Genomic DNA, 12,741 nt, shown 5'->3' with positions numbered 1-12,741 from the left:
AACCATGTGCATATCCCCCCACCCCTAGTAGGAAGGAGTTGAATGGGATGTCCCTGGTCCATGGCCTTTGTCAGCAGAACACATTACACAGCATATGAATGGTGAAATTACACCACATTGGCTGTGTCAAACTCATCACTGGATGGATCACCCTCCAAGTGTGGGGCATCTGGCCCGCAAACCCATGTCATACAAAGTGGATCCGTTTCCTCCTGCAGCTGTGAGATTACGTGGAGTCGGGGTGCTAGGGCCTGAACAGAACTGAATGACAAGGGCCAAGGTTCTCCAACCGCGGAAAGGATGTCCAGACAGTATTCCAGGACCGCGAAGAGAACAAGCTCTGCGAACACCTCTCATGTGACAGACATGTACTAAGGGACTTGCAGGGCACAGCTCCCAAACAATGAGATGGGAGGACTTACCAAGTAAGACAAAATGCAAATGACTTCACGACGTAGCGCTATGAAAGATGCTAAATAGTGCAAATAATATGATATGTGCAAATACTGGGACAGACTAACCCACCTAACAGTCTTTCAGCGTCCGCATTGATATAAAGGGACTGTACAACGGCAAAAATATGCCTTCCTTAAGTACCTGTGAAGATCCGGCAAGCTATGTGCATATGTTTACCTCTGTGGCATCTACATCTACATGTAAGGTCCAAGGGAGGGCCCAGTCAGTATGTACAAACAAAAGAAGGCCGGATGTCCCCTTTACCTCGGTCCGGCTGGAGGTGAGAAAAGACGCACTTGCTGCCTGCATGTTTTTGTGGGTTCTGTGGAGGGTTTTGACGTGTACAGGAAGTGTGGTGCCTTAACTGGTAGCGGTGTGTGTTAGGTAAAAAACAACAATAATTAAGATGGTGCAGCAAGGTCAGAGGAGACCCCGAAACCTCTGCAGAGAGTGGCCAGGGCCCACTCGGTAATTATGACAAGAATCCTGTGCACACGTTAAGCGAATATACATGTGTATACATGTATCATGCTTAATCAAAAGAACACAATAGGTAGTAAATGGAACAAAGTGGACACGATAGAAATTCTTTTTGTTCTTCAAAATATTGTATTTCACCTTCCTTTGTTGAAAGATAACTTCAAAAGCAAATGACCAGCCGACACGTGTTTCGTGAAGCGGGCAAGGAGCCCGTGACTCTTCAGGGCTGGGGGTGAGATGAAAAACATAGTACAGTATGGAAAAATATGTACATGGCGTATTGTCTGTGAAATGGTGCATAGCGCAGAGGATCACTGTACGTGAGTGAAAACCCTTATGGATGTGAAAGCGAGAAAAAAATAAATACATCTCACATGTTAGGTAATGACATCACACATGAGATAGGTAGAGACCAGGTGAGGAAATATAAAAATATGGTTCCGTGAATACTGAGAAGAAACACAAGAAATCAAAAAACAACCAATGTCAATAATCTAGAAGAACAGAGTCGGTACTCTGGCTAGGAACCCAAAAAAGAGGATAACGTGACGCATGAGATATTGAGAATTAGACTGGTAGGTAACAGTATCAACAGTAAGAATTATATAGGTTTAGAAAAAAGACAACCATACAGTCTGGAAAATAAGTCTCATTGGTTATGCCGGCAACATAAATGAAAAAATCAAAAAGACGTTCCATTCAAAAGAACAAGCTGATTGGCTAGTTAGACAGAGAAATTCAATCAACATTTCATTCATGGAGAAGGGTAAAAACCCGGATGATGCTCAAAAAGTGAAACATTACTACTTAGTGAAAGAACAGTGTTAAAACGGTCCAGGGGCAGTCAGAGACAGATATTATCAGGTCATATAACTTACATGACATGCAGAAAGTGTTAATGTTTAAGATATAAGAACGAAAGGTTCACATTCAAGTCAGGCTTAAGAAGGTTTAGATACCCAAACGATAAATTACATGCACAGGTAATCAATGGCCTCGATGAAAAAGTTGCAATGGTGTTGTTAAGACCAGTCTAAATCCAGAAATCAATGAGCGAAAAGTGATCACATGGTTTATGTAAAAAAGGTTTTAGAACTAATTGCAGCCACGAGGTGAGTAAAGAAAGAACGGTAAGGCAAAGCAAGGGGGTCGCCAAGGGCTCCAGATTTTCCCCTTCATTCGCAAATTTGTACATGGGCTCCCTGGAATCAAAATGGGTATGGAGAAAGAAGGCGATAAAGTGGACCAACTCCATCATCTTTTGGGGGAGGTATATCGATGATTGCCTCCCCCTGTGGTCAAGCACCCAAGATAGTCTGAACAAATTCTGTATCCACTTAAACAACAATGATATGGATATGAAATTTACCTGTGAATCCAGCACCACCAGACTTACCTTCCTAGATATAGAACTTTACACCAAAGACAACTGCTTGCACAGCCGCCTCTACCACAAGGAGACATCCTGAAATGCTGTACTACACGCGGAGAGTTCCCATCCACCACATCAGACAGACAACATCCCCTACGGTGAATTTATCCGCGCTAGATGCAATTGCAGTGAAGAATTAGAATTCCAAAAATGCATAACGGATATGGAAAAGAGGTTTGCCAGTGGAGGGTACAAACCACACATAATACGTAGAGCATCTACAAGAGTTAGCAAAATTGACAGAAGCATGACACTTAAGAAAAAAGAACTGGCTCATAACAAGACTCAACCTGTCAGACTGAATATGGACTACAATGAAGTAAGCTACATTGTCATATTGCTACTGATAATCTGAATACTGTGTTAAGTTAGCGTAGGCTCATTTAATGTTTAAACACCATTTTCCCTTTGGCTGCTTCTGCACACGTTACATAATTGTTGATATAGCTTTCACCCTAGTCGTTTACTTGAGAATAATATGTTATTGCCTTCCAATCGACGTTGCTTAATAAATAATGTCTGCACAGTGAGTGCTGAAGAGACAAGGATAACAAGATACAGATTGTTGTGAGAACTGATCTCCGCACGTACATAGACACAACATAAGTGTAGCTCCTGCCAAATACTGGCTCTAGGCGGGTTTTATATAATGCAATGCTCAGAGCACAAAAACACACTTGATGCTGTTCGAATGCTTAGAGAGCTGGTGTATGCTGATGTGATTCCTTCATTCTAGGATCCTGAGGTATGGGCCCGCCCTAATTCAACCCAAAGAGACCTTCTTAGCTATTAATATAATATGTGAGTTAGGGAGGGTGAGAAATAAGTGTTGTTAACCCTTATTCATTTACAGCATGTTAACATGCTGTCACCATTCGCCTTTTATGGACTAGTAACTATGCTGATAACTTTGCTTTTGATAATATGTTTCCTTGTATTATCTAAGATACTGCGCCTGAGAATACGGCATTAGTGAATAAATATTTCAAATGTGCACGTGTCCTCGTTTACTCCACGTTCTGGTTTGAAATGATTGTATAACGAAAGAGTGCTCATGTGTTCCACGTATCCTGAGGTACTGTAAGTTCATGTTCTGGTTTGTCTAAACATTAGGAGTTTGTTATGACCAATGAGACACTGTAGCTAGCTCGGTAAGGGGTTTGTTGGGTACTGAGGTGAGTTTTGGGTCGCCCTAATTCGCCGAGGTTCCAATCCTCTGTGCACAGTTCTGTGGGAGAACAGAAACCCTGCTACATGGCGCCCAACGTTGGTGGTCTTATCTCATGGCACTCGAGTAGTATATCGTTCAAACCTTAACCCCTTCACTATCGTTTCCGGAAAACGGTGGTGTCGGTGAAACCTACCTATTTTTTGAAATAGGTCTTTTCCAAGCTTGAATCTATCTAAAACGGTTTCTTTGAATTACTACCCAGTTGTGCTACAAAGTTTTCTTTGTTTATTCGTGGTTCCGGTGATATCATGGCTGTGGCCATTGCGCAGCATAGTCGCATTGCGGTGCGCAACCATTTACAAACTTACCAAGTCCCTTTGGAAGGCTTGGCTGTGATTTTGGTGGTGTGTGCAGATCCGGCATACCCTTTCGAGCTGTTTTACTCGTGGGTCACATTTCCGGAGGTGGACGCAATTTCTGGTGTGTTCCTCCACTACACTCCATCCCCTGTACCGGCTGAGTACACGCCGTACAGGGCACTGGAAATACCTATTGATCATTGACAGCATCGCGTTTGGTTTGATGGCGCCCTACCCCACTCTTTGTCCGCTGCGAGGTTAGGTCCACTATCCATTCCAGGTACAAATTGGCCTGCATTGGGTGGCTTCACCCCGCACCCGAATCACGGCGCTTGTCCACTAGTGGATATTCGTAGACTACACGTTGTCTCGATTGCTGTGATTCGAGCATTAGTGCAATACATAGATCGTCATCTCCCGGGAGGTCCCCCGGGGGGTGCGGCCGTTCAAACGGATCATGGCGGTTTAAGGCTTAATCCAGTAATGGTCAATTCAGTTTTTGGTAAACGCCCCGATGATAAAGATGCTTTTCCTTTTTGGCTTGCCGAGAAATTTGACCAACTGGAAGCTGAGTTTCCGAATTCTACTCCTGCAGATAAACATAGAATGTTAACGATTACTTTACCTAAGGATTTAGCTCCCGAACTCGTCGACTGTGAGAGCTGGGGAAAAACTTTTGCGGCACTTTATACAAGGTGCTTCGGCACCCCTACAATGACACAGCTGCCTACGATCATAAAACGTGTTCAGGATGATCACGGACCGGAGGCGGCTGTTGAATTGGGTATGCGCCTGTGTGGTTCGTTTGAGATTGTAAGCGATCTCATTCTCTCCAATGTTAAAGGAGACGCAGTGAACTTTCAGGTGTATAACGCTTTGGCAGTTATACCAGAGGCCGACAGACCCCGACAGTTGGCGAAGATTGTGGTGGCCGCTTATAAAACAATCGGTCGCACAAGTAAGGGCTTGAAGTACTTCGCAGTTAAGGAGAAGAAACAACCACAAGTGCAATCTGCTGCGGCAGATGTACAACCCAAGTCCAAAAAACAGAATTGGCCTCAGAAACAGAAACAGGGGAAGCAACAACAGCAGACTCAGGATTCTTTTTTTTTTTTTGGTTAAAAACTTTTATTGAGCAACAAAATCACGTGTACAGAGATGGGCCCACAATCGCACGGGCTGGCCGCTAAGATCGAAGCATAATGTGGTATAAAACAGTGGTCGCCACTCCGGCGGTCAGGCACAATCTGGACACAAAATGTCACCCACAGTATGGAACAGGATACGACAATTTTTATGTTAAAGCACACCAAAACGATAAACATAAAAACAAGGCGGAGGAGTAATACACTGAGAGTCAGCCCTGGAAGGGAGGGAAACCCACTAATCAGGAATACGAAGTCATAATCAGTAGGACAAGTTAAGGCGGGGGGACAGCGGGGAGGCCAATCAAGCCAAGGAGCAGTACATGAAATTTCAGGAACATCAACCTAGGGTGATAAGGGAACATCAGGGGCCTCCACCTGGGGGGGAGCACAAATATCACCGCGATAGGCGTTCCATTGACACCAGATCTTCGTCCATGCCCTAGGTCTGCCCCTAGCTGTGTAGACGGTCTTTTCGCGGAACATAGACCAGTCCATGTTTTCTTCCCACACAGAGACAGTGGGGGGCCTGTGAGAGCCCCAAAGTTGCGCTATGTCCCGCTTCGCAACCATATACCCCAGGGTCGCCCATCTAGTTTGGGCCACCGAACAGTCGGTAGGTTCCCACACGTTCAACAAGCATCTCCGGGCCTCCGGCACCAGTGCAATTCCAGTCACGTCAGCCATCACCGCAAGCACTGCAGTCCAATAGGCAGCCACCATCGGACACTCCCAAATAATGTGAAGGAAGGTAGCACTCATCCCACATCCACGCTTGCATAGGCCATCCGGGGAAAAACCCATCGCAACCAAACGAGGACCAGTAACATACACCCGGTGGAGGATCTTGAGTTGAACCAAGCGGAGACGGGCTGGAATGGCAACCTCTTTCGGAGAAGATAATGCCGATTGCCAATCCTCATCATCTAATTCCAGCCCGTCGCCGACCCACGCTTCTCTAAGCCGAACGAGCAAGTCAGCGCGATTGTGGATCAGCGTCTTATAAATCAAGGAGATAGTGCTATCAGGGAGATAGCCATCCAGGATACGATCCTCGAGGGGGGAGGACTCAGGGATGGAGGCGCCGGAAGTCAGAACAGAAGTGAGGGCATGACGGACCTGTAAATATCGAAGAAATTCCCTATCGCTCAGGTCATAATCATTTCGAAGGGCCTCGAAGGACTTCACCGCTCCATTCGCCCATACGTCACCCACTCTACAGATTCCAATCATGTCCCAACGGTCAAACCCTTTCGTTGTCCAAAGACATCCCAGACGCTCAGATGCAAAAAGCGGAGTTGCCAGCGTCACTCGTTCATCCCACCCCAAGCTCACATTCGCCGTGCGCCACACACTAACCGCAATCCTAGTAGGTCCCGTAAGGTGGAGCCTAGCCGATCTAGAGTAAAGCGCTCTATTAAAGTTACCACCCGGCAGTTGGAGTCTGTCCATTGCAAATGCCGGATCCGGACCCGGGGAGTACATCGAATGGTTAAAGGCAGACAATTGAGTAGCCCAATAATATCTCTTGATATCAGGAAGCGCCATGCCCCCGTCATACCAAGGGATGGTGAGCTTTGCAAGTGCGATACGTGGGCGCCCGTCCCAAATCAGTTGCCTTTGTAGACTCTCGACCTCTCGGAAATAAGTAGCGGGGATATCATCATAGGAATTCTGGAGTGCGTAAAGGAATCTCGGTAAGGACATCATCTTGAAAAGGGCAGCCCTGCCCAGCGGCGACAAGGGTAATTTACGCCAGCGAGCCACGTCCAGCCGCAATCTATGAAGCGGGGGAAGAAGATTACGTTCAAACCGGAGCGACGAATCCAATGTAATAAAAACCCCCAAATATTTGAAACCGGACTGAACAACCTGGATGGGAAATCTAGTCGGCAGTGGGGGCAGGTCACCCGAAATAACATAGACACAGGATTTAGCCCAGTTTATAATCAAACCAGAATTCTTACCAAACGAGGCGAGAACGTCAAATAAGACATTCAAAGATTTACGCGGGGAAGTAAGATAAAGAAGAATGTCGTCCGCGTAAAGCGAAACACGGTCCTCAAATTCTGGGGACCAACGTATACCCTTGAGGGAAGGCTCCCAGCGAATCCACGCAGCTAGCAGTTCTAATGCGAGAGCAAAAAGTAGTGGAGACAAGGGGCACCCCTGTCTGGTCCCCCTACCAAGGGGAAAGGGAGCCGACACTCGACCATTAACCACGACCTGTGCCAGGGGGTCGGTATACAGTAGCTTCACCCATCCGATGAACCCCGGGCCAAAACCAAACTTCTCAAGAGCCGCCCAAAGGTAGGGCCACTCTATCGTGTCGAAAGCCATCGAGGCGTCCAACGAGGCCAAAATGGCCGGCTCCGTCAGTAGCCCCGCCCTCGCGATGGCTCCATGAAGGCGACGTAGATTAAGGGCTGTGTTACGGTGCGGGATAAATCCGGATTGGTCCGGATGAATCAAGTCACTAATGACCGTGAGGAGGCGAGTAGCCAAGAGCTTGGCAAGAACCTTAGGCTCGACATTTAACAGGGAGATGGGTCTATAAGACGAACAAAGATCCCGGGGCTTACCATCTTTAGGAATCACCACAATCGTAGCCAGGCGCTGGTCATAAGGGAGGACACCCCGCTCCCGGGACTCCGAAAACATTGTTCGAAGATAGGGCGCAATCTTATCAGGACGCAGTTTGTATAACTCAATCGGCAAACCGTTCGGGCCCAAAGCCTTGCCCGAACGGAGAGAGCGAATTGCAGTCGCGATTTCGTCCGTAGAGAACGGGGCTTCCATAAAGGACCGCTCCAAATCAGAGAGACATGGCAAAGCTATGTCGCGCAGCAAGAGGCGAGAGTCGTCCTCATCCCTTTCCGACACTGGGGAGTAAACCGCACGAAAATAGTCCGCAAAACATTCCACTATTTCAACCGGGTCCGTCACTCTCACACCATTCAAAGTCTGAATCACAGGCACCACTCGATCCGCCCTCTCCCTCTTGTCCAACCAGGCAAGCAATTTCCCCGCTTTGTCTCCAACATCATACAGACGACCCTGTTGCTCTCTAAACATCATTTTAGCCGCATCAGTGACCAGAGACTTATAGGCCAATTGCTTCAGACCCAGGGCATGGAGTTTGTCACGAGTGACACTTGATTCCAGGTCGGCCTCCATCTCAAGTATTTCCATCTCAAGCTCCACCACCTCCTGATTCCTTGCCTTTTTGGTTTCAGCAATAAGAGACAGGGCCTGCCCACGAATCACAGTCTTAAAAGCCTCCCATAGGGACACCGCAGAAGAGACAGACCCCTCGTTCTCCAGAAAGTAGTTGTCCAAGGACTTAAACAATTGACCACGGGTCTCAGGGGAGGTTAGGTACCAAGGGTTGATAGGAGCCACCCGGCCAGCCGCCTCCACCCCCACATCAAACCAGAGCCAGAGCGGAGAATGGTCTGAGATGCCCCGGGGGAGGTGCCTAATTTCACGGACAGCCGACGACTGTTCAGCTGGCATGAGGAAGTAATCAAGTCTAGACAAACTCCCATGGGCCCCAGAGTGGAAAGTATATTGAAGTTGAGTGGGGTGCATGAGTCTCCAGCAGTCCACCAAACCAAAAGTATCCAAAAAGCCACCCAGCCATAATTGGGTCGAAGGAGTATCCCTAGGGGGGAAACGATCACTCAGACCAGAGAGAACAGAATTAAAGTCACCAGCCATAAAGAGAGCACCATCAGGAAGGCCCAACAGAACTCGGCCCAAATCAGAGAAGGTAGAGGTCTGCAAGCCGGGGGGCACATAGACGGCAAACAGGGAAAGGGTTCTGCCCTCATATCGTCCCACGAGGACGGCATAGCGCACCTGATCATCAAGGATCACATCATCAATCGCAAGGGGAAGGGAAGCCCGGACCAGGATTCCCACCCCCCTGGAACCTGTTGTAAACCCTGAGTGCGCAACAAGACGATAGCCCCACCTATTCATCGCGTGACAAGTATTACCCACTAGATGCGTCTCCTGCAGAAAGACAATATCGGGAGACAAACGTCGCAGGCATCGCAACACCACCCCCCGCTTTATACGATCCCCTAGGCCATTGACATTCCATGAAATAAACCTCAACCCGCTACCCCCCATCCCACGAAGTAATGCAGGAACCCTCCCCCAATGAGCATGACACTGAAAGTACAATTATCAAAATAGAATCGCCTTGAAAGAACAAAACACAAACTACAAACTCCCCAACAATCAACCCCCCAACACCCAAGAAAACACCCCCCACCCTGCACCCCTGCAGTAGACAAAGAAGCCACCCCAACATGCAGTGTGCCTGTCGCCCAAAAAAACCCGTTCTACAAAAAGACCCCGGAGGAGGAAAAGGCTCTGTCCCACCCGCCACCCCGACAGAAAGAAAGGGAGAAGAGAAAACATAGAAAAAGGATGCGCTCAAGTACAGACCCCAGGAAGAGCTAACATGACACGGAAACAGGGGCCCAGATAACGAGTTCAGCTCTCCACGCCACCCTCGGCACCACCCGGGTGCTCGGTGGGATCAGTCAAATTTTGCCGGTCCGGCAGAGAGTCCAGCCAGTCATTCACCGAGTCAGGTCGATCAAAGAAAAGGGTCCGTTCATTGTACTCCACTCGTAACCTGGTAGGAAAAAGCATGGCGTATCTCAGACCCAGGTCCCGAAGACGCTTCTTAGCTCCACGGAAGCCCATTCGCTGTCTCTGCACAAGCTGTGAGAAGTCCGGGTAGATGTTTACCGTGGCATTTTCGAAGGCCACCGGGCCCTTAACTCTCGAGGCTTGCAGGATAGCGTCTCGGTCCCTATAATGAAAAAGCTTTGCGACAATGGGCCTCGGCGGGGCGCCCGGCTTGCCCTGGCCACCCGGAACACGATGGGCACGTTCCACCGCAAAGAATTTGCTCAATCCGGATGGAGAAAGGTAGTTTTGTATCAAGTCCTCAACCAGGAGATCAACAGAATGCGGATCAGGATTTTCCGGAACACCGATCACGCGCACGTTACAAAGCCGTGCCCTTTTTTCAAAATCCTCCAGGCGCTGAGTCATGAAATCGTTCACCTTTCTGAGGTTGCCGATCTCCGTCTGTATCTCCGAGACGTCGGCCGTGAGGCTCGATGACTTGAGGTCCAATGACTTCACCTTCTCATTGGTTTTAGATAAGTCGGCCCGAATCAAGTTCACATCGATAGCCACAGTATCGATTTTGTGGGCCAGAGCTTCATATTGTTGGCCGATGGTTTCTCTCATGCCAGAGATGGCGCCCATGATGTCCTGCAGGGACGGCTCCGCCGAAGCTTCCAAAGGGTGCCCCACCGCACTCGGGCCGGCACGGGGGACACCTTCGATTGTGTGTACCGGTCCATGATATTAGACTGGACCGGGCCCCTGCGAAGGGGCGCCTTAGTCTTTCGCCTCTCTTGGTCCCCTCTGCCAGTCATAGCGGAGACCGCGTCCCCAAAGGACCCACGCGACCTGGTGAAAATGGCCGCAGGAAGACAGGGCGCCGTAGCCAAAAAAGTCAGCAGCGAGGGCAAATCGAGGTGTGAACCGGCCCAGAAGGATACGAAGCAGGCAAAGGGTGCAACTGTAGCCTCGCGCCGCTGGACTCAGCACCGGCCAGACACCTCCGTTGGAAGACGTAGCCTGAGTCAGAATCGAAACCGAAAGTTAAGAGGGGGGCCCATGGGTCGAGTCCCCCAGCCTCACCAAGACCCGGGCGCGCCAGCAAGGCGGGCCCCGAAAGTTTGCGTCGACGTAGCTTCGGTGCCCCTGGTCCAATTCGAAATCCAAAAACAATATTAGGATCAGCTCAGGTTCCTCTATATTAACCCTTGTAAGAAATCAGGATAAGTTCGGGATATCATGCCGGGAGTGGCGGGGGTCCGGAGAGCGCTGTGCTCACGCGGCCATCACGGATGCCCGCCAAGCTCCTCCCCCAGACTCAGGATTCTTATCCTGCGCCACAAGTTCCTGCGCCGACTGAGAAAGTTTATGATTTGCGCGACCGCGCGATGATTAAATCACCTGATCGATTTCAGGGTTTTTATCAACGCTCTCCTCGTTCCTTTCAGGACTCATTGGCCCCGAAGACCGGTGGAGGAGGAGGCGGACGGGGACGTGGTGGCCAACAAGGACATGGTCAGCCCCGCCAAACAGAAGGCGCAGGGAAGCAGGAGGACTCTACGCCAAAGCGACCGCAGTTTGCGAAAAAGAAAGTCGCAGCCTTAACAGCGCATCGATATGTCACAGATAGTGAGAACGCGGCTTCGGAATCTGACGTGGGCTCTGACCTTGCTGGACACCGCGGCGGAGATTACCATAGTGAGAGAGGCGCTGCGTCCACTACTGAGGGTGACAGCGACTGATGTCTACGTTGTAATAGATTATAAAACAAGAAGAATCCATAAAGTTATGGGTTGACTATGTCCCTACTGTGGTTGGGAGCACGTCTGATGTTTTTAGGTACCCCTCACACACCAACAGGCCCCTTGGTGTCATGCTTCATCATCGGGGTCATCGTATCCCTCTACGGGATACGGCGTGCTGTGACCTGCGAATGCGCGGGAGCACTCTTATGGCTATGTGTGGTGTATAGTGAGGGTTGTTTTTATCATATAGTGAGTGAGTGTAGTGGTGGGGTTGGGATAGTGACACAGCGGAGCCGGCGTAAGGGGCAGCGAAGAGGGATTCTCCTCATAGACCCGCAGCAAGGAAGCCCGGGTAACCCCTACGTTAGACACGGTCTCATGGAGCAATGAACTCCTATTTTTACAGTCTGCTAAATAGCGGCTAAAAGTTTAGGTACAATAATAGACCTTCACTTGTAAATATCACTTTTTTGTATATACACAAATTAGAAAAACGTGAGTAAGGTGGGGATTTTGTGTAACCCTGTCCTGAAGAAGATGTTCTTACATCGAAACATGTTGACACACACAAAGAGGCAGGCGCACATAATACTACGCCTTTCCTCTTATATCTTTTTAATAGTACCAACTCGGGGAACCATTAAAGTTTTTGAGTCTACCCACGAGTCAGGTCCTTTTTAATTTCCACTCACTATCCCAACCCCACCACTACACTCACTCACTATATGATAAAAACAACCCTCACTATACACCACACATAGCCATAAGAGTGCTCCCGCGCATTCGCAGGTCGCGATTCTTCTTGTTTTATAAACGTTACTTAGGGAGAACGAATCCATACTCTCTCTCTCCTTCCTTTGTTTAAAAATCATACGCTGTAATAGAAACAGCCGATACAAGACTTGCTCCCCCTGAAAGACTTTATGAAATTGTCCTGTTGATTGAAGGTGACATACAACGTACTGTAAAAGGGGTATTTTGGGAAAATCTTTCTTCTACTTATGATATTTTGCTTTCGGAGGCTGACTGGCCCCCACCTTTTGTGCTCGCGGCACCGCAAGGGGAGGAGGTAATCCTCCCCAGTTTCGCGAACACTGTCTGGAAAGAGCATGCACAGCATTTTCCAGAAGAGTGGGCTCGGGCTCTCGCACCGACTCTGTACCGTAACCAATGTGGTTCGGATAAATTGTCACCTCGCCACGAAATTCCATTGCGGTCTCAGCCGCAGCCTCAACCTCAATATCCCATTCGGCGTGGAGCAAAAGCTTCCGTCGCAGAAATCCTTGAACAATTGGAATAT

Source organism: Lissotriton helveticus, chromosome 4_1 (assembly GCF_964261635.1).
Source record: "Lissotriton helveticus chromosome 4_1, aLisHel1.1, whole genome shotgun sequence".
In the NCBI taxonomy this organism is placed as follows: domain Eukaryota; kingdom Metazoa; phylum Chordata; class Amphibia; order Caudata; family Salamandridae; genus Lissotriton; species Lissotriton helveticus.
Note: the sequence above shows the minus strand (reverse complement) of the source record.